Source organism: Crotalus tigris, unplaced genomic scaffold (genome assembly GCF_016545835.1).
Source record: "Crotalus tigris isolate CLP2741 ecotype Arizona unplaced genomic scaffold, ASM1654583v1 scf7180000017661.16357234195:1864864, whole genome shotgun sequence".
NCBI lineage: Eukaryota > Metazoa > Chordata > Lepidosauria > Squamata > Viperidae > Crotalus > Crotalus tigris.
Window position 1 is genome coordinate 1464797 of NW_024096548.1, and position 22592 is coordinate 1487388.

Consider the following 22592-nt stretch of genomic DNA (forward strand, 5'->3'; position numbering starts at 1 on the left):
CACACTTACAACCACTGCAGCATCCCCAAGGTCACATGATCAAAATTCAGACACTTGGCAACCGATTCGTATTTCTGACACTTGCAGTGTGCTGGGGTCGTGTAATCCCCTTTTGTGACTTCTGTCAAGCCAACAACGGGAAAGCCAGTTGTGTGTTATTCACACTGTGAATAAATGTGTGTTATTCACCTAACTGCAGTGATTCATTTAACAACCGTGGCGAGGAAGGTCTCAAAATGGGGCAAAGCTCACATAACTGCCTTGCTTACCAACAGAAATGTTGGGCTCCATTGTGGCCATTAAGTCGAGGACAACCTGTATCTACATGTCTTGTGGAAAGAGATGACATCTCACCTATGCACACCTTCCATTTTTAGCATATCCCAGCCATCAGTTCCTGAGAGAACAACCCTGAAGTATTTTTCAGTTTGGCCTGGTTTCTTATTTTACTGACATGAACAAGAAGTTCAGCATCCTGACATTTAAAAAATAGGCACATTTGCAATTGTGATTTTTTTTTTAATGACAGAGAAATAATACAAACTCTGGAAAGATTATGCTAAGGAACACCCCCATTATCTCTCCCCCCTTCTGAGGAGAATTTTGGTTCTCATGGTTTTCTCGCAGGCCAGAGCTCTTTGAAACAGTCAAGAAGTTAATTGTTCTAGGAGGCTGTGTGCTAGAGAAAGAAAGAAAGAGAGAGAGAGAGAGAGAGAGAGAGAGAGAGAGAGAGAGAGAGAAACAAAGAAAGAAAGAAGGAAGGAAGGAAGGAAGGAAGGAAGGAAGGAAGGAAGGAAGGAAGGAAGGAAGGAAGGAAGGAAGGAAGGTCATGTTCGTGAAATAAATATAATGGAGCATGCAGTTTCTTCAGCCTTCAACTGAAATGACCTCCTCCCAAGATTCATGGTTCTGAGGTTGTAAGGGGACCAATTTCAAGCCAGACCTTTCTGGAGGCGACAGCTGCCAATGGAATTGGGGCTTGGAACAATTCCCCAATTCCCCACATGGAAACACATTTCGCGGGTAATCAGTTTCTTGGAAAAATGCTTATTGGGCTAAGGCAAGCCAACATATTTGCTTGCTATCCCTCTCGACACGCTACAGCCAGGAACAGATCCCTACAGTGTCCTAAGCATTAGATGTCGCCTACGTTCCTCTTCTGAGCCTTGAAGGTGCCAATATTGTTCCTCTTTTTTTTTCCCCTAACAAATTCAGCCGTGTTACCTGTAGCACCTTACCTGTCTTCGTGAAGATTGGTGGACCTTCCCCTCAAGTCTATTTAAAGGATCTCACCTCAGATGCCTTTAGGGACGGTCTCAATTTCAAAACTCGGGGATGACCACGAGGGAAGCAACTGATCAGGCCCGCAAAGAGCTGAGATCTTCCAACTGCAGATCTAATTTGTTATTGACATACATGAATGAAATGCCAACCAAACGGCAAGATCAGGCTTAAAACCACCGCTGCAGCTTTGCCGTGTTTTTATCTGCCTCGTTCTCATTTCACCTGCAACATTAACCCAGAGATCTCTAGTTTTTCTCCCCAACATAAGAACGTAAGCAACGCCCTGTTGCATCACATCTTTGGCTCATCTAAGAGCCAGTTTGGTTTAGTACGGGGGTAGGCAACCTTGGCTCTTTTATGACTCATGGACTTCAACTCTCAGAATTCCTGACCCAACATGGCTCAGCTTGGAAACCTCTCCCTTCTCCTCAGCATGACTGGCTCAGGAATTCTGGGAGTTGAAGTCCACATGTCATAAAAGAGCCAAGGTTGCCTTCCCCTGGTTTAGTAGTTAAGGAATCAGGCTACAAACAGGGAGATTGTGAGTTCTAGTCCCACCTCCTTAGGCGTGAAAGCTGGTTGAGTGACTTTGGACCAATCACCAGGAGACTGTGAATTCTAGTCCCACCTTAGCCATAAAAGCCACTTGAGTGACTTTGGGACAATCACCAGAAGATGGGGAATTCTAATCCTGCCTGAGGCACAAAAGTCAACTGGGTGGGCATCCCTCTCTCTTAATCCAATCCAACTCTCATGTTTGTTGTGGGAAAAAGGGGCGTTGTCTTACCTGAACGCCTTTTCTCAGCATGATGAATGGAGAATCCACGAATGGGTTAAATCAGCTCTCCTACCCAATTAGACCAAATCAACCAAGTTGCCACGCCCTGCTGGGCTGGGTCACATCCCCAGTTTCGAAAAGAGCGAAGCAAAGGACTGTACAACGTGTTGGCTCCCAGATCCTTGACACTGGACCTGACTGCGGACAAGGGATGGGGGTGGATTCTCCATTCATCATGCTGAGAAAAGGCGTTCAGGTAAGACAACGCCCCTTCTCCAGCATGAAGAATGGAGAATCCACGAATGGGACTTACCAAAGCCCTCTAGTCCCTATGGGTGGAAGCAGGCTGGGCCTGTGTCGTCGCGAACGGCACTACCTGCTGTAACACCCTTTGGCCAAAAGAGGCCGCTGCAGATGCAAACTTATCGAGCTTGTTATGCCGCACAAAAGGAGAAGGCGAGGACCACGTCGCCGCCCTGCAAATATCTTGTATGGACGCTTGCGTAGCCCATGCAGCAGATGTAGCGGCACTACGGGTGGAGTGTGCTGTCAGACGACTTGGAACCGGTAAGGAGCGCGTCTGATACGCCTCTGCGATACAGGCCTTGATCCACCTGCCAATGGTTGTAGAAGAGACCTTCTGACCCTTAGAGGCAGATTGGAATGAAACAAAAAGGGCTTCCAATCTGCGAAGGGTAGCTCTCCATTTGATGTAATAACGCAATGCCCTGCGGACGTCCAGAGTATGCCATTGCCGTTCCAAGTCATGAGACGGGTTAGGACAAAAGTCCGATAACACAATTTCCTGTGACCTGTGAAACATGGTATTAATTTTAGGAATGAAAGATGGGTCCAACCGCAGGACCACTCTGTCTTGGAGAAAGACACATAAGTCATCCCTGACAGAAAGGACTGCCAGCTCCGAGATGCGCCTAGCCGAGGTCACCGCAACCAAGAAAGCCACCTTGAGAGACAAGGAGCGTAGATTGCAGGTTCTGATGGGTTCGAAGGGTGACCCATTAACTGCCTGTAGGACTTGCGATAACTCCCAAGTGGGATACCAATGAACTACGGGGCAGTTTGCTGTTCGTGACCCCCTTAATAAAGCAGTGTACCCTGGGGTGCTGGGCCAATGGCATCGAGTTGTCACAAGTGAATACCGTGGAGAGAGCCGCCACCTGTCCGCGGTTAGTATTGGGCACTAGGCCCTTGTCCACACCCTCCAACAAATATTCTAGGAATCGTGGAATAGTCACCTCTGAGATGGCTAAGTGTTGATGCTCACACTAGTGGCAAACATTTTTCCACATGGCATCGTAAATGCGATTCGTCGCCAGCCTTCTGGCAGCCTGAATCATTGAAATCACCCCTGATGAATATGACCCCTGCGCTAAGAACCGGCGTTCAGATGCCAGACGGCTAACTGGAGCCACTGTGGATCTGGATGTTGTATGACACCCTGTGATACTGCTATCTGGCCCGGAGGGATCCTCCACAGAGGAGCTACAGCGAGGCTCACAAGATTCGCGAACCATGGATGCCTTGGCCAGTGTGGGGCCACGAATATCACCTCCACTTGCTCTTGTAGCACTTTCCTGATGACTGTCGGAATCAGGGGGAGAGGGGGAAGCACATATAGTAGTCCCCCTGGCCATGGGCTGTGAAGGGCATCCGTCCTCTCTGCCCCCGGGGAGGGGAACTGAGAGAAAAACCGTGAAAGCTGTGAGTTTGTCGGAGAGGCAAACAGGTCAAGAATCGGTTGACCAAATCTTTGCGCGATCTCCCTGAAGAGATCCGGATGCAGACGCCATTCGGAATGGTCTACTGTCGAGCGGCTCAAGTAGTCCACCTGCCGATTTGCCTCGCCCAAAATGTGCTCGGCTCTCAGGGAAAGGAGGTTCTGTTCCGCCCAGGATCCCAACAACTGGGCCTCGGCCATGAGGGACCGAGATCAACACCGCCTTGCTGGTTGACATGAGCTTTTGCCGCCACATTGTCCGTGAGAACAAGCACATGGCGCCTTGCAACCACGTCACGCAAGTGACGAAGGGCCAGATGTATAGCTCTGAGCTCCAACCAGTTGATGTTGTGCTTCAGGTCTAGCCTGGGCCACCAGCCCTGAGCCAACTGAGATTGGAGGTGCACTCCCCAGCCGAACAGACAGGCGTCCGTGGTCAGGGTTAGCCAGGCAGGTTCCCTGAAAACGGACCCCTTGGCTATCACTGGGGATGTCCACCACTGGAGGGATTTTAGGGTCTGAGATGGAACCCGTATCCTTTGTGTGGAAGAGTTTGTGCCCAGTCTTTGATATGGGAGCAAGAACCATTGTAGGTGTCTGGATTGAAATCTGGCCCAAGGCACTATAGCAATGCAAGATATCATCTTTCCCAACAGTTGGGAAAGTAAGGACAGTGCCACTACCTGCTCCCTGTGAACCTTGAGGACCATGTCTCAAATGCTGTCCTGCCATTCCCAGGACAGATAGACCTGGCAGAGGACAGTGTCTATCATCGTGCCCAGCCCAAGTGTAAGAGGCGGGTCGAAGGCCACAGGTGACTCTTTCGGACGTTGACCGAAAATCCAAAAATCTGTGGTCTTGAAGCGTCTTTATAGTTAAGGCCAAATCCACTTGGGCTGTCAGAGCTGTCAGGGCAGAGGAAGACTGGATCAAAATGTTGTCCAGATAACACTGGACTCGGATTGGGAGCGACCTGAGAGTGCAGCAAGCACCGCCAGTACTTTGGTGAAAACCCTGGGAGCCGATGAGAGGCCGAACAGCAGGGCCCTGTACTGGTAATGGTTGTTGGAATAGCTGAACTTAAGAAATTGACGGTGGTTCGGATGGACGGCAATGTGGCCTCTGTAAGGTCTATTGATGTCATATAGTCCCCCCATCAGACACTGGCCAGAATGGAATGGAGTGTTTGCATCTTGAATTTGCGATATGGTGGGAATTTAAGCCTTTGAGATCGAGTATCGCTCTCCAACCCCCCAAGGCCATGGGAATCACGAATAGGATGGAATAAAATCCCTGTCTTAGATGGCCTGTTGGTACCCTCTCTATGGCCCTTATACTTAAGAGATGCTGAATGGCCTTTTCTTTACTGGATTTCTCGACAGGGGCCATGCAATAAAACGTTAAGAGGGTCTTGCTACGAACTCCAGAGACAGTCCATCTCTGATTGTGTCTAGCACCCAAGCGTCCGTGGTCGTGGCCTCCCATTGGCGTATGAAGTGATTCAGTCTGCCACCTATGGGAGGAGACATCCCCGAGTCACTTTGATCTATGAAAAGGACGACCTCCCCTGCCCCGAAAGGGCCGCTTCGCCTGAGCCTGCTGTCTAGATCTGTCCCTGTACCGAGATCGGTCAAACGGATGGTCCGGCCCTGTGGGAAAGGACCGTGAGGAAGGCCAGATCTGGCCCTGATCGAAAGGAAGGTTGGCGTCCATAGGGGAAGAAGCGACCTCCCGATCTTTTGGATAGGTGGTAAAGTACTCTCTGTTTTCCCATTTTCCATTAGGTACGGGGAAAGGGCTTCTCTGAAAAGACGCCCGCCCTGGTATGATGCGGCAGCCACGCACCATTTGTGCTTGGTGTCAGCTGTCTAACTCCTGAGCCAGAATAAGCGCCATGTGGCGACGTTGGAGGCTATGGCATGGGCCGAAAATCTGGCCGCCTGAAGGGACACGTCTGCTATATACTCCAGGGCCACCCGCAATTTGATTAAGTCTTGATGGATTCTTACCTCTTCCGAGGACATTCTGGACTGGACTCATGGAGCCAAATCAAAGATATCCTAGCGAAAAATGAAGTTGAGGTGGACGCCCTAATAGCCCAAGCCGAAGCCTGGTGTGTCCTACAGAGGGACACCTCGGATTTCCTGTCCTCGGCCTTCAACACCTCCGCCATGTCCCCAGGCACTTTGGAATCTGAAAAGATGGGAGTTAGAGATTCGTCCACGCCAGGCATTTCTAGTGCCTGATTCAGGGCTAATACCGTGTCCATCAATGTACGGTCAATCCCCCCGGAGGAAAAGGTACCCAGTGAGCCCATTGCCCCTGAATTGTTCAAGAACATAGGAGGGCAAGGGATCTGTTGGTGCTTGACTACTGGTTCTGAAAACAACAGATCGGACTCCTGACTAGGTGCCTGATCCGGCTTTTGGTCAAGACCCATCTTGCCTGTAGTACAGGCCTTACGAAGCAGACAGGAAGAACGATGGGTTGAACAATCCCACAAGGGGAGGAGTCTCCAAGGGAGCTTCCTCATCGTCCGAACACTGACCTTCTGTGTGAGCATACCCCGCATACTCAGAAACCTCGTTCTCACCTGAACGAAGGGGCGAGGTGGGATACGGGTATCGATATTCACTGGACAGCAATGGACCCGGTGAAGCCATGGGAGACAGTAGTGCAAAGGTCGCCTGTGGCTTCCCCATGGACGCCATTGCTTGTGCAACAGCCTGGGAAATCATGGCCTGCAGTTGGTCTAATACCAGCTGCGGTAGGAGTAAACGTGGCCGTTGGGATCTGTAAATGATCAGTAAAGGTCGGATTCTCTGTGGCTTCAGGAGCCTGTGGAAGGCCTAGAAGTCTCGTGTCTTCTTGGAACAAGGAAAGGTGCTCTTGCCCATAACCAGGTGAAGAACCCTGGCCAGGGCCCCATTCTGGGGACCATGCGGATGCAGTAGGCTCAAGCCAAGGCTCACAAGTAGACGTTAGCATAGTAGGGGTCACAGCGACCGTTTCCACTTATGCCCTTTTTTAAGCATGTGAAAATTGCCTCTCTAAGGCATGGTGAGTGTGGTTGGCCTACTTCTTGGCCACCTTGGAAGCTCTCTTGCCCATACTAGCCTTAATTTTTTTGGCCTTAATTTTTGTAGCTGCTTCCTGGTTGGAAGACTTACACTTTGAGTAACTACCAGAGGTAGAAGCCTGTGGCTCAGTGTTATCTGCCATTTGAGAAACGAGATTTATTCCAGCGTAATGCTGAAGGGTCTCGGTCTGCAAGAGATTTACTATGTCCCACTGAAGTGGTCCTGGCCTGCACGTGGATCTGTGATCTCCGGCCCACTGGCAAGCTCGGAGTCACACTTGGCGACGGATGTCGCACGTCACTCAAGGAGATGAAGCAAATGCGAAAGAGCCACCGTGGAGCTCAAAGTCGTGCTTAGTGACGGATCACACGCATCTCACTTAGTGGTGGCCTCACAGTATCCAGCCTTGTCACTAGATGCAGACTATGGCAATCAGGCTCCAAAAGGCAAGGCCCCAACGAATATTCCAGAACAATGGAAATGGTGATAAAGGATTACTGTTCCCTGTAATAGGCCTGAATTGCTGTGTTGTTGCCCTGTCCAGAGCACTGGGCTACGATCGCGTGGCGCGATTCAAAATGGCGACTGCAACTCGGTCCTTAAAGGACAGAAAACAATCAGGGCAATTGTGCCCCAAACACCTTTTGAGGAAAACTGCCAAGCAAAAGAGATTCAAAGAGCCCCCCCCCCCGAAGCAAGGAAGAGAACTCTGGCCGAATGCCACGTAGCACTTCAAAATGGCAGCCGGAATGATCCGGTAAGCAAACCTTATGGAAAAATCCTGTTAAACACAGTAAGAAAGCTTATTTAAGGAACCTAGGAACCAAGGCCTGATGTAGAAAAACAATCATTCATCACAAGGCGCCCAAAATGGCGGCCCCGACAAACAGCTGAGCTCCTCTTACGAGTCAGCCTTGCCAGAAAACAAAAGAAATGAAAAAAAAAAAACCAACACCCGGGGCAGCGCTGATCCCAGCGCTGATCGGATGGCCCCAAAAGGAGAAGGATCCACGAATGGAAGAAAATAACTCTACAACCGGCTTGTATTCAAATTACTAGGAGCCAAGTTAGCACATCCTTCTTGGGCTGAGACCAAATCGAAACTGGGGGCATGATCTAGCCCAGCAGGGCGTGGCAACTTGGCTGATTTGGTCTAATTGGGCAGGAGAGCTGATTTAACCCATTCATGGATTCTCCATTCTTCATGCTGGAGAATAGGCAGAGGAAAGAGTATTAGGTATTTCACCGCTTTGAGTTATTTATAAACAATAACAAAGGCAGGATAAAAATCAAATGAATAAATGAATAAAAAGTCCAGGAGTCTGTCATCCCAGCAACCAACCAACTAATCTCCAATCCGATGTCCTTCAGAGGCAGTCCCACTGCCATCAGGGCAAACAAGCCATTGACCCCCATGGTGTCCATGAAGTGGTGCAACCCATTTTTGAAGCTGATAGCCAGCCCATCTTGGGGTAGGGAACTCCAAATTGAAGCACGCATTGTGCCAAACAAAAACAAAAAAAAACCCTTCTCATTTGTCCATCCTGCTCCTTCCAAGATTCAATTTCTTTGGGTGACCTCTGATTTTCATATTTTGGCAAGAGCAAAACAGCTTCTCCTTGTTCACTTTATTTACACCAGACATAATTTTGAACACCTCAATGTCTCCTCTGATTCACTTCTTTTCTAGACGAAAAAACCCTCAAATGTTGCAACTTTACCTCAAAAGGAAGGTGCTCCAGCCCGTTTACTATCCTAGTTGGCCTCCTCTGAACCTTCCCTAGTTCAACAATATCCTTTTGTAGGTGCAAACTGCCAGAACTCAACACCGTATTCCAGGTGTACCATTGATTTATACAGGCATAAGTCCTTGACTTGTGACCACAATTAAGCCCAAAATTTCTCTTGCTAAGCGAGACAGTTGTTAAATGAGTTTTGCCCCATTTTATCTCCTTTCTTGCCACAAGTGTTGTGAATGACTGCAGTTGTTAAGATAGTACAACAAATAGGCTGTTAAATGAATGATCACATGACTCAGGGGCACCGCAACCATCATAAATACAAATCAGTTGCCAAGCCACTGAATTTTGATCACTTGGGGATGACGCAATGGTTGCGTGAAAAACAAGTCACTTTTTTGGACTGCTGTTGTTAACTTCAAACCGTCACTAAACAAACAGTTGTCAGTCAAGAACTACCTGTATTAGGACATTAATAGGTGGTAGACCATGGTTTATCCCAACACTTTTCCTGTCTTTGGAAAGGCAGAGAAAAATCCTGGATGTATTGCAAGGTTCCTGAACATTTCAGACCACGGTTTTCATCGTTCTTGCCATTTGCATGAAAATTGTACTCTTCATTCCCTGAGAAGGCTGGGAATTGCACTTCCACTTGGGAGAAGGCTGGTGTGCTTTTTCACCACTGTGGAACTCTAAAACAGAGTGTTTCTATGTTACACGAAATGACTTGACAGTATTCCAGGAACTCGTTCCAAGAGACACTGGTTTTGTGAATGCTGCATCCATCCATTCATTCAATTCCGCTAACCAAACATAAGGCCCATCTATGAAGAAAAAAATGTTGGCAGATGTCTCCTCAGACACCCCGTTGGAACAACTGTCGGGGGAGAAACAAACAACACCAAAAGACAATTGAAAGGAAATTAACAGAGAACATATGCTTTTATGTGGAAAAAGAAAACAGGAAAGAATTTTTCTTCAATGTTTCTTTATGAAATATGATTTTCCACATGTACAGCAACCAAAGCCAAATATTTAAATAAACTGCACGTAGCCCTGACACAATCATATTTTTAAAGTTATGTTTCCCTTCAGGCATTGATCAAAGATGCTGCCAAATGCAAGGTCACACCCCCATTAATATTTAAAATAGAAGGGAAATTAAACATAGTTTATTTTTTTAAAAAAAGCTTTTTTCCAAATAAGAAGCCCTGTTTGTTCTTTGTTATTCCATCCAATAAACTCATATTTCAAACCCCAGCTTCTACTCAGAATTTGTTTGGTTGTGTTTTATGCTACCCACTTCTTGAAGAATCTAGGCCAGTGCTTTTCAACCTTGGCAACTTTAAGAGATGTGGACTTCAATTCCCAGAATTCCCCAGCCAGCTTGGGGAATTCTGGGAGTTGAAGTCCACATCTCTTAAAGTTGCCAAGATTAAGAAGCACTCATTTAGACCAGTGCTTCTCAACCTTTCTAATGCCGCGACCCCATAATACAGTTCCCCATGTTGTGGTGACCCCCAAACACTTATATATCACCGGGTGCCAGGGGCGTGGCCAAAGAAAAGGGGAAAAAATGGCGGACAGCCTTGTTTGGCGACCCCCGTGAAATGGTCGTTCGACCCCAAATGGGGTCCCGACCCACAGGTTGAGAACCACTGATTTAGACAGCTACCAATCAAAGCTAAAAACTGCTTTGCTTTTCCTCTTACAGCCAAGCTGAAAATGAAACAGGTATAATTGTACCTGTTGTCATAACAAAATACCATTTATTATAACCCACACCTGTCAGCTAACATCGGTCTCCTCTGCAGTTTCTCTATTAGGAGGCCGTACTTAGCCCTCAACTTATGTCATTAAGTTGTGAGGGTGGTAAAGCAAGTCACCCACATGACTGACCCAATTTTACAACTTTTTTTAGTGGCAGTCGCTCAATGAACTCATTCTTCACTATGAGTGTTTTTACTGAAAAGCGGAAGTAAATGCCCCCAAAATGTTGTAAATCAGTCATGTCACTGCAGGATGCACAAACAGCCATCAATGAAGGCTACTAAGCACCCAAAATGTGGTCATGTGGTATAAGTATATTGGGGGGGGGGGTTGAATAACATAAGCTGCCCAGAGTAACCCTGAGGTAACATGGGCGGCCAAAAAATTTTACAAATAAATAAATTTATTTATACAATAAATATACAATAAATAAAATAAAATAAACAAAGACTGGGGTTTTTCTCCCCTCATATCTCCTCACTCTGCTAAACACCTAACTCCCACACTGTCTTATGCCTAAAGGTATTTATCCATGTAGTAGGGCTGTATTGCTATTACCCTTCTCATCTTTCCTACTATCTTCTCCTACTGGCATCATGTGATTTATCACTTGTTGCTTATGATTTATGATTGTATCTTATGCCTCATGATTTACCATTTTGTTGCTTGAATGTGCACTAAGAGCTTACACACTGCAGACAAATGCCTTGTGTATCCAATCAAAATAAAGAATACCCCAATATTTCAATTCCAAAAAGTCACTAAGTCAGCAGCTGTAACTTGAAGACTATCCATATGTCCTCTTTTGCCTTACAATTTACATCCCAATTTTTCTGGATATAGCACATGAGAAAGATTGAGGATCATGTTACCAAAGTTCACCTCAACAGTGAAAGCATGCATTTCTTTCTACTGAAATAACAGGATACATAATCCCAAACATAAATTTTATTAGATGTTACGCTCCCACTCATACCACAGAGTTATTTGGGAGGATTTTCAGGATATGTGTAGATGAAAGAATTATTACTCCATAAGGCAGCAATGGGTCATCTGTTTGTCAAAATCAGGATTTGTTTTTTGACAAAGGAGCACAAAATATAGCTTTAGAGCAACATAATCAACATTTTTTGGAAGTTACTCTCCCAAAATATAATTTCTGTGCCTTTTTTCTTTCCTTTTCCTAATGCTATGCTTATTAATTTTAAAACTTTAATTAATTTTAATTTATTCATTAAAAATACAAACACAGTGCTCTTCAAGGATTAAAGGTTTACATAATAAAATTAGAGGAGGAAAGTTTTTTGGGAGAAAGTAAGGAGAGAGACTAATGTTCCCATTTTTAAAGCCCAAATGCAAAATGTTTTTTGGATCACTCAAGAACCCTCAAACTCTATTTCTAAGGCTATAAAATGTATCAGGTGAAATCACATAAAGCGCTAAGATCCTCCAACCTAAGAAAATTTGCTGTGCAATTATAACAATTATATCTTACTACAAATTATATAAACAAAAGAATCCTCTCAGCTACTGTAATTCTCACGGCCTATACTCTGAACATTTGTTCTTCACATGCAACAAGATGTCCATGTCAACTATATAAACTCATGAAAGGATCAGAAACTACACAATATTTCCCATCTTCACTGGTAACTAGATTCACACATTAAGTCATGTTCAATGCCCTATGCCTTTTGCTAGCAGCTAGAAAGATGGCTTATACCAGTAGCCAATCCATAAAATTTAGAATATTACCTATTCTAATTCCAGGATGTAATAGAGATAATTATTCCTCACCCCTATTCAGTAACTGATGGTTTAATGCGGGTGTATCCAACCATGGCAACTTTTAAAATCTGTGGACTTCAACTCCCAGAATTCCCATGCATTTGGGGCACAATTATGATCATAAATCAAGAACTACTAGTATTTAGAGATTAGTTATTTTAACTGTCAGGAAATTTCTCCTCAGTTCTAGGTTGCTTCTCTCTTTTTGATTAGTTTTCCTCCAATGCTTCAAAGAGCAATCAATTCTTACAAAGAAAACCATTCATTGCTTACAAAAGGCCTCCTTTGGGTCAAACTCAATTCCTGAGGACCACTTGGAAACATTTGCTTCATTTTTTTCGATTAAGGAACCTGGTTAGCTGGTTAGCGCAATGCACCGCCCCCCCTTTTTTTTTAACCAGCTTTACTTTTTGCTCTTTGCTCAGGCTGAGAGGATCAGCCAGTATCCTTGTTATTCTATGCACATTTATTGGCAAGCGAAGGGCTTTAGTACACACACAGGAAAAGCACAGCTATAACACGCTTCCACTCATACTCCATTCAAAGGCCTAGAATAATGGACATCTTTTTATTCCTCTCTCTTTTTAATGAAAAGGCCATATTCAAAATGTTCACCTTTAAAACAAATTATGTAATTTTCATTCCAAACCCTTAATCAATATGCAGCCCTGATGTTCAGATATAAATGTATTTTATTAGTAAGCTTATTATTATGCCCAGCATATCCATGACACTTAGAGGCTGTAGTGAATCCTATTACAGGTAATCCTCAACTTATAACCATTTGTTTAGAGACCATTTGAAGTCACAATGGCACTGTAAAAAGTGACTTATGACTGTTTTTCACACCTATGATCCATTGCAACATCCCCATGGTCATGTGATCAAAATTCAGGCTCTTAGCACTCACTTAACTGCCTTGCTTAGCTACAAAAAATTGGGGTTTAATTGTGGTTGCAAGTCAAGACTAACTTTTAGTTGCAAAAGTCTGGAGACAAAAAAGGTGGGAAACAGATCTGGGATACAACCCCAGACAGCTGCAAACCAGATATCCTATCACCATCAGCAACCCCCCCCCCCAGCAGCTTTAAAACTCACCTGCACTTCTCAATCTATATTTAGTAAGAAATACATGAAGTCCTCAACGTACGACCATAGTTGAGCCCAAAATTCATGCTGCTAAGTGAAAAATTTGTTCAGTGAGTTTTGTCCCATTTTACGACTTTCCTTGACACATTTATTAAGTGAATCACTGCAGTTATTAAATTAGTAAGTGAATTGTTAAGTGAATCTGGCTTCCCCATTGACTTTGCTTGTCAGACAGTCGCAAAAGATCAGGGGGTCTTCAAACATGGCCCTTTTATGACTTGTGGACTTCAACTCCCAGAATTCCTCGGCCAGTGTGCTGAGGAATTCTGGGAGTTGGAGTCCACAAGTCATAAAAGGGCCAAGTTTGAAGACCCCTGCAAAAGATGGTCCCATGACTCTGGGATACTTGTCATCATAAATGTGAGTCACTTGTCAAGCATCCAAAGGCAAATCACGTGATCCTGGGGATGGTGCAAGAGTCATAAGAGTGAAAAACGGTCATAAGTCACCTTTTTCAGGGCTGTTGTAACTTAGAATGGTCACTAAGCGAACTGTCATATGTCAAGGAGTACCCGTACATGAATCCCTTAACTTACGACCATAATGGAACTTGCCCGTCATGATCATAAGTCAAGATAGTCTAAGTCAGGTCTCCCACGTGACTAGCCCAATTTTCCAACCTTTTCTGCAGCAGTTGAGTGAATTAATTGTTCACAAAGGGCATTTTACTGAAAATTGGAAGTAAATGCTCATTTTTACCCAAACCGTCATAAAACGCAGTCACGTGCACACAGGATCCTGCAAACAGCTGTAAATACAAGTTGGCTGCTGGGGAGGAAGCTTTTGGAACTTCAGAACTGTGTTATTAGTACCCCCAGGGAAGTCTGTTATAACTTCCAACAGTCTCTAAGCAACCAGTCATAAGTCAAGAAATATCTTAAGTTCTTCAGAGATCAGCTAGCTCGCTCCCAAGCACTCACACAACTGCTGTTCTTCAGCCTCAGTGCTAATTTCTCTGAAGGTATGGCTAGCTAGACAAAAATGAAAAAAAGGGAGATATAATTCTAGCTAGGAATAACAAGAGGAAGTCAAAACAAGCTAGCCCGCTTTTTGCCTTTGCAAAGGTGTTAAGACGACTTCTTTATATCCACTGCATTCCCATATTAAACAATGCAATAAACAATTAACAGATGCTTTTTCAAGCTGACTGACCAATGTATCATTACCCAAAAATAATCCCTTGGTCTGATTCCTAGTTTTGTACCCTTCACACCAAAATAGAGAGCATTATTAGAAACAAATGACTTTGGAATGCCACGAGTTGGACATACATCTCTATTTCTCTTTTTTTTTTCTCTATTTCTCTTTTCTTCTAAGAACCGAGGTGGCGCAGCAGTTAGAGTGCAGTACTGCAGGCCACTTTAGCTGACTGTGTTCAGCAGGTCAGTGGTTCAGATCTCACCGGCTCAAGGTTGACTCAGCCTTCCATCCTTCCGAGGTAGGTAAAATGAGGACCCAGATTGTTGGGGGCAATGTAAATATATATATATATATATACATTGCTTACTGGTGTACACCGCTTAGAGAGTGCTTGCACTTAAAGCAGTATATAAGTCTCATTAAATAAATAAATACATACATACATACATACATACATACATACATACTTGAAAGGGCTGGCTCAAACTCTGAATGCTTTGCACACATCCAGCTAAAAAGTCACAAAGACTCTTGAGTCGGAAAAAAAAAAAACCTCATCAGCCCTGCCAGGTAGCTCCTACAGTAACTGAACTCCACACTCCCCCAGTTTTGTGACATCTTAAACATCAACTAAATTCCACTGCCACATAGGTAAACAGGATCTCTGAAACTATGCACTAGTGCAGGGCTTTTCAACCAGTGGTACGGGTACCACCTGTGGTACATTGGCACCTGGCAGGTGGTACGCGACCATCCTAGAAAAGTGGTGACGGGGGAGGGGAATGAGCTGAACTGGTGGCAGCACTGCACAAGCCTGAGCGAGAGATGGCTGGAGCTGCAGGGCTGTCAGGGCTCAGCAGAAGCGCCAGAATCAGTGCCAGGCTCCAGCTGGGCCCAGAAGAAGCGGCGATTAGCTGGAATGTTGCAGCATCTCCAGGATCTTGTGATTTACATTCAGATGCTTGGCAACTAAGTCATATTTAGAGTGTCCCAGGGTCATGTGAAGTGACCAAAACCTGCTGCAGCCACCCAGCAGACGGGGGGGGGGGGGACCAAACAGAACCGCTGCTCTAGGACCTGGAAAATTATCTGCTACTGGTTGTGCTGTTAACTACTACTTAAAATGAGTAAGCTTTCTTAGCTATCACCTGAAGGATTCATCAATAGGACATATAGGTAGTCCTCAATTTACAATCTCAATAGAGCCCGAATTTTTTGTTGCTAAGCGAGACATTTGTTAAGTGAATTTTGTCCCATTTTACGACCTTTCCTGCCACAGTGGTTAAGTTAATCACTGCAAGTTAATGACATGCTTGTTAAGTGAAATCTGGCTTTCCCACTGACACTGCTTGTCAAGAGGTCACAAAAAGTGATCGCATGATCTTGGGACACTACAACTGTTGCAAATAGGAGTCAATTGCCAAGTGTCCGAATTTTGATCACAGGACCATGGGGATGCTGCAGTGACCATAACTGTGAAAAATGGTCATAAGTCAGACATTTTTTACTGCCTTTGTAACTTTGAATGGTCACTAAATAAAGTGTTGTAAGTCAAGAACTACCTGTACATGCTACTCTGTTTGTTCCTGTTCTTTAAAATAACCAGAATTGCTCCTATAGGAATGTAAATATTCCCATATATAGATTTGGTTAGGTACATAGTCTTGCAGTTTGGAGTGGTCTATAAATACTGCTTGAGTGGTAAATAAATATATAATCCGGTTCTGAGCTTCTCAATTGCTGAAGAGGAAGGGAGGTCAAACAGAGACCTGTCTTTCAAATCTTAACAGTACAGAGAAAAGATTTAGCAGATGCAAAACTAGCAATCCAGGGATGAGATTAAATCCCAAAAGCAAGCCCTGAGCCTGATCCATTTCTATATTTACACAAGCAGGAGAATCTTTCTGACATATGGACATCCTGCTTTGCATTAAAAGGATACAATTTCTTTTTAAGTGAGAATGTGAAAAGGAAGAGGAAGTTCTCTTATATCTATCTCTGCCCATTAACGAACTCTGGGACAAAAAGGTATGTTCCCACAATAACCAGCAAACTGCTTTTTCCAATAAAAAGAAAGTTGGTTAAGAAAGGGTCTCTTCCACAAATCAGCCTTCACCAAGAAAGATGCAAACAGGCCTAGCTTCAAATTCCTATTTTACTGAGAGACTTAGGGTCAGTTTCTCCAATCTGATCTGATACAGGTAGGTTGGGACTACAACTCCCAGAATTCCCCCAACCAAATTAGGAATTTTGGAAACTTCAAGTCTCTAACACTTCTAAAGGCATCGCCTTGAAGAAGCTCCAGCTTTAAATAAATTATTTATAATTCAAAAGGAGTCTGTAAATTAAAACAGTACAGTATTCTGAGCTCCAGGGAAAAAAGCCCTAGTTAGACAATTAAATAAAATAACAAACAGAACAGGAAGACTACATTTTGTGAAAGATTGCAGCAAAAATAGCCAGAATGTTCTGTCACCACTTTGGTTACAGGCTACAGTTTAAAAAAGAGATAATCTTCCATTTTATATTAGGACTGTCAGAGAATACTCATCTCCTTGAATACAATCATTTATTTCAGTGCAAGTTACCAGTACTTTTAAAATATTGCTTCAGAAATCACCATGTACCTCCACAGGGCAATATTACGGATTATGAATGTATAAGCAATTCTCCTATAAAAATACAAATCTGCATGAAATAAGCTATTTGAAGAACCCCACAAACAAGACCATGGAAAATTTTAACCTGCATTAGGAAGATTTATTTAAAGGTTCTGCAGACCTGTTAAAACAGGAAGGACCAAAAACTTAACATTAATGACTTATAACAAAAATATCACTGGATCAAAATAACACTTGGTAATGCAACTGGGCTTATACACTTATACAGGAATTAACTATAATGTCTATATGCCTTATGATTCTATGTTCTATGAAAAATATCCAGTTGGAAACCATATTTCTTTCATATGGGGGGGGGGAACTGCTCCAAAGCAAGTGGTACAGTTATCAACTAACCCATAAAATAAATTGTTTTCCACCAAATAATCCTCACCATTAAGATGCACGTTTAAAGACAGAGATTTTCTGCAACACAATAAAAGGAAATAAATATTGGGACTCTTTTGCCACAAGAGTTTCAGAATGACACCGTGCAAGTTCAGAAATAAGGGCCAAACGCAAACATGTCTCAACTTGTCAATTTGAACCTCATGTCAAAATATTCAGAAGGCAATTTATTTTTTGAGTTTAATGATGCCAGTACTTTTTCCATGCATTTACTATTCGGAGAGGCTTTGCAACCAAAGCATAAATATTCCCCCTCGCCGGGAGAGTTGGATCTTCCATGCACACAGGGACAATCACTTCTGCTCACCCTACTTACAGATCCACTGTGGTTCTTCAGGATGGGATTTAAAGCTGCACATTTTTCCAAAAAGTTCGCTTTGTGGTCCAAACGGGTTTCTTGCAGGAAAACGTAGCAGGATTTAAAAAGGGGAGGGGGAGGCTATTTGGACTTTTGGAGAAGACGACTTTTTTGAGGGGGGTTACCAAAATATAATTAATTGCAAGAGGGAGAAGCGAGGTGGGTCACCTTACAACGATCCGGGGGGGGGGGAGCGCCTTTTCCTGACTTAGGAATGGTCAGATCCCGCATAGGCGAGAGCGATCCCAAGTCGGATAAGGGAACTAACTGGAGGGGAAGAGGGGACGTCGAAGGAGAAAACGGCCACATCGCAGCAGACCATAATGCCAAGCCACGACCCAAGCCAGACCCCGGATTCGCGACTCATCCAAAGCTGCCCTTTGGACCAGGGCGCAGCGGCGGAGGCGAAACGCGAACCGCGGGCCCGATTCGACGCGAATGTCGCCTTCCCAGACGGCGAGAACGGGCGACCCCAAAATAAAAAAGAAATCCCAGCGTGCGACGATGCCAAGCCGCAAACGAAGTTTTTTTTTGGGGGGGGGAAGGAGGGGAGATCGCTCGCTTTTGGGGGGGGGGATGGGGAAAATAATCCGCCGAAGGCCAAACCCGGGAATGGGATAGGGTGGGGGAGGGGAGAAGCAAAAGAGGGAACGGGCAAGGCGATCCGACGACCATCTTTCCATCCCTTCACACACACCCCGCGATTGTTAACGACGGCGCTGATTCGAGGAAGGGAGGGGGGGGGTTGCAGGTCTCCGGGACCCTCCTAAAACGGATCAACCGCGATCTGATGGTGGGGGAGGGGTATCATCTTTTATCTCCAAAAAGCTCGGGGAGGCAGATTGGGTGCAGATGCAAAGACACCCCCCACGTCCACCCCCAGTGCGTGGGTCGGTGGATTGCAAGAGCGTCTTCCCCCCCCCCTCCCGCGCGCCCGCAAAACCCACGCAAGGCGATGGGCATGAAGAGCACCTGTAAACTTCGAGCCAACTCCGAGGCCCGACTCGTTAGGAAACGCGTTTAAACAAAGGCAAGGGAGCAAGCGTAAAGCAACGACGCCCCCCCCAACCCCACGCACACACCTCTCCTTTCCCCCACGGGCCTTCTATTTCTACCCCCTTTCCCCCCCAGCCACCCACCCCTCCACTTCCGATCTCGCGGACTTACCACGCATCCTTCCCAGGCCCGACCAAGTTCCCCTCCAAAACAGTTGGGGGAAGCCTTGCAAAGTTATTCGCGGTCTCGATCGGGATTTTCCTCCCCAAAATCAAGTACTATCCACGGCGATGAATAAGAAGAAGAAGAATTAAAACAAAAACAAAAAAAACAAAACGAGCGGGGATGGCGGGAGGAAGGGCCGCCAAGGCCGCAGTTCTGCAGCCAGAAAGCTCGGCTCGCAGCTTGTTTCCCATGTGCTCGCCGGAGCACGCGCTCGCCTCAATGGAACGTTGTGCTGGCTGGAGATCTGTGACGTCACTGCCCCAGCAGCTGATCCTGCCTCGCTGCCTGCAACGGCGGCGGCGGCGGCGGCGGCGACGGCAGCTTTGCAAGGGAAACTGCGCGCTCCAATAAGAACGTGCGGTTTTGCAGCCCGAGCCGCCTCGCATCTTCCAGTACGCTGTGGAAATTTGGGGAAGGGGGGGGGGGACGAGGAAGGAGGAGAGCGCTCAGCACAAGTGCAGGAGATGACCCAACTTTTTATTTCCCCCTGCTCCTTGTACCCTTCGGATAACGGCTTAGCCCCGCCTGGTGTCATTCCTTCACCCCGAATAGCTTCTGTAGAGCTGGGTTGAATGTCGTGAGAGTGTCCGCCTGATGAGGAGTGGGGAAGGTGGGTCGCTCTTGCCCATCGCTCTTGCCAATCCTTCAGCCAGGTCTTGCGGTTCTTGTCTTCAAGGGCAGCGAGATGGGGAGGGATGTAAGCCAGCAGTGTGCTTTGCTGGTCCCGAAATAGCTGGTCTGGGAGGATGGGGTAAAGAACAGTTGTTGTTAATTGCAAAGCCACCCATCCTGACCCCATGGACGTTCCTCCAGGTCTTCCTGTCCTCTACCATCTTCTGGAGTCCCTTTAAGCTCACGCCTACTGCTTCAGTGACTCCATCCAGCCACCTCATTCTCTGTCGTCTCCTCCTTCTATTTGTCCTCAATCTTTCCCAGCATTAGGCTCTTCTCCAGTGAGTCCTTCCTTCTCATTAGGTGGCCAAAGTACTTGAGTTTCAACTTCAGGATCTGCCCTTCCAAAGAGCAGTCAGGGTTGATCTCCTCTAGGACTGACCGGTTGGATCGCCTTGCAGTCCAGGGGACTTGCAGGAGTCTTCTCCAGCACCATAGTTCAAAGACCTCAATTCTTTGTCGCTCAGCCTTTCTTATGGTCCAATTTTCACAGCCATACATTGCAACTGGGAAAACCATGGCCTTGACTATATGCACTTTTGTTGGCAGGGTGATGTCTCTGCTTTTTAGTATGCTGTCTAGATTTGCCATAGCTTTCCTCCCCAGGAGCAAGCGTCTTTTAATTTCTTGGCTGCAGTCCCCATCTGTGATGATCTTGGAGCCCAGGAAGATAAAATCTGTCACTACCTCCATTTCTTCCCCATCTATTTGCCAGGAATTGAGAGAGGCAGTGGTGGGATTCAAATAAGTGAACAACTGGTTCTCTGTGTGGATGCCGCTTCCGGAAGTCCGTTCTGGGCATGGGCAACAAAAATTTAGTTACCGGTTCTGCCGAACTGTTGCAAACTGGCTGAATCCTACCACTGGTAAAGGGGGTAGGAGACACTAAGAAGAGAAAGTGCATGCATATGTCATCTGACTGTACTGTTCACCTGCAGCATTCATCTGTTTTTGTTCCATCACATTTAAACACCATTTTGGTGTTGTATAGCAGTGGTTGACCTATGATGGTGCTGATGTTACCCATTCAGTTGTGTCCGACTCTCGGCAATTCTATGGGCCGGTTCTCTCCTCTTCCTCCAATCTTGCATTATTTCTTTGACTTGTTCTATGCTTTGACAGGTGTCATCTTTGATGGTGTCCAGTCACCGTGTCCTTTGATGGCTTGGTTTCCATTTACCGCTAATTCTTCCAAGTATAATTGCTTTCTCCAGTGAATCCCCCCCACACACATACACATATGATGTGGCCAAAATAAGTGAGGCACAGTTTTGTGATTTTGCCTTCCAGTGACATGTCTGGTCTTACACACTCCAGTATTTTCTTGTTATTCACCTTTGCCATCCAAGGAATACGCAGGACCATGCTCCAAGTAAAATAAATACAGGTAGTCCTCGACTTACAGCACTTCATTTAGTGACCGTTCAAAGTTACTGAAAAAGCACTGAAAAAAAGTGACCGGACCTTTTTTCACACTTATGACCATTGCAGCCTCCCCACGGTCACGTGATCAAAATTCAGAGACTTGGCAACTGACTCATATTTAGAATAGAACAAAGCTGGAAGGGACCTTGGAGATCTTCTAGTCCAGCCCCCTGCTCAAGCAGGAGAACCTGAGAACCATCTCAGACAAGTGACTGTCCAGTCTCTTCTTAAAAATCTCCAGTGATGGAGCGCCCAAGATTTCTGGAGGCAAGCTGTTCCATTGGTTAGTTGTCCTCACTATCAGGAAGTTTCTCCTTAATTCCAGGTTGCTTCTCTCTTTGATCAGCTTCCAACCATTGTTTCTTGTCCTGCCCTCTGGTGCTTTGGAGAATAATTTGACCCCCTCTTCTTTGTGGCAGCCTCTCAAATACTGGAATACTGCTATCATATCACCCCATTTCTTCTTTACTTTAGACTTTTTTTAATTTATGACACTTCCTATTTCCTATTTATGACGTTTAGCAGTGTCCCGGGGTCATGTGACCAACTTTTGCTTTCTTCTGACAAGCAAAGTCAATGGGAAAGCCAGATTCACTTAACAACTATGTTACTGACTTAACAACTGCAGGGATTCATTTAACAACTCTGGCAAGAAAGGTCATAAAAGCGGACCAAAAAAATCACTTAACAAATGTTTTGCTTAGTGACAGAAATTTTGGGCTCAGTTGTGGCCATAACTGTAAAAGCACCAACACACATCCATGCTTATCCTTCTGTGAATATTAGCTTCATTTCATGGTGGAATCAACATGGTTGTGCTTTGCACATTGACTAAGAGAGAACCAACCTGGTCTAAGTCAGCTGATCAGGCAACCACTTGGATTCCAATATTCCAAGGCAAGTCATGGTTCACCAAGGAAGGGCGGCTTTCTGCCAAGGGAGACCATCAATCAAACCCTTTAACCCAGTTGATTGGACTGGTGGCATTTCAGGCCAGATGCTGCAACCTTTAGAAAGCCTGACTGAAGCCAACACCGGCCCCACGTTACATTGATTTATGACTATATGGATTTTTCTGCTTGCAGAAGCTCAGAATATGTTGTGATCCTGATGAGTTTGTAGACTTGATGTATGTTATTTCTTTAGTTCTGCTAGTGATTTTAACCCTGGTTTGGCACACCACCTATGGGATTGTAAACTGCGGTGAGTCAGTCAATAATTGGAGCTATATACCAGCTGAGTAAACAAATTATAGGTAATCTTCAACTTACAACTTTATTTGGGACCAGGATTGCTATCTGATGTCAATGCTGCTAACATGGGATGTTCTGCATTGACAACAGATGGAAATGTAGCCATCTTTTTCCCTTTCGCTTTTAGAG

At 45.3% G+C, this 22592-nt stretch overlaps 1 long non-coding RNA gene across 6 annotated transcripts in view; it reads right to left on the reverse strand.

Annotated features, from left to right (window-relative positions):
• Positions 1-19341, reverse strand: part of LOC120304828 — a 177600-nt gene extending 158259 nt beyond the window's left edge. For all 6 annotated transcript variants that reach the window (XR_005555851.1, XR_005555847.1, XR_005555846.1 and 3 more), the window contains exon 1: positions 19060-19341. This is a non-coding gene — a long non-coding RNA (uncharacterized LOC120304828). The remainder of the gene's footprint in view (positions 1-19059) is intronic.
• Between the last annotated feature and the right edge of the window lie 3251 nt (positions 19342-22592).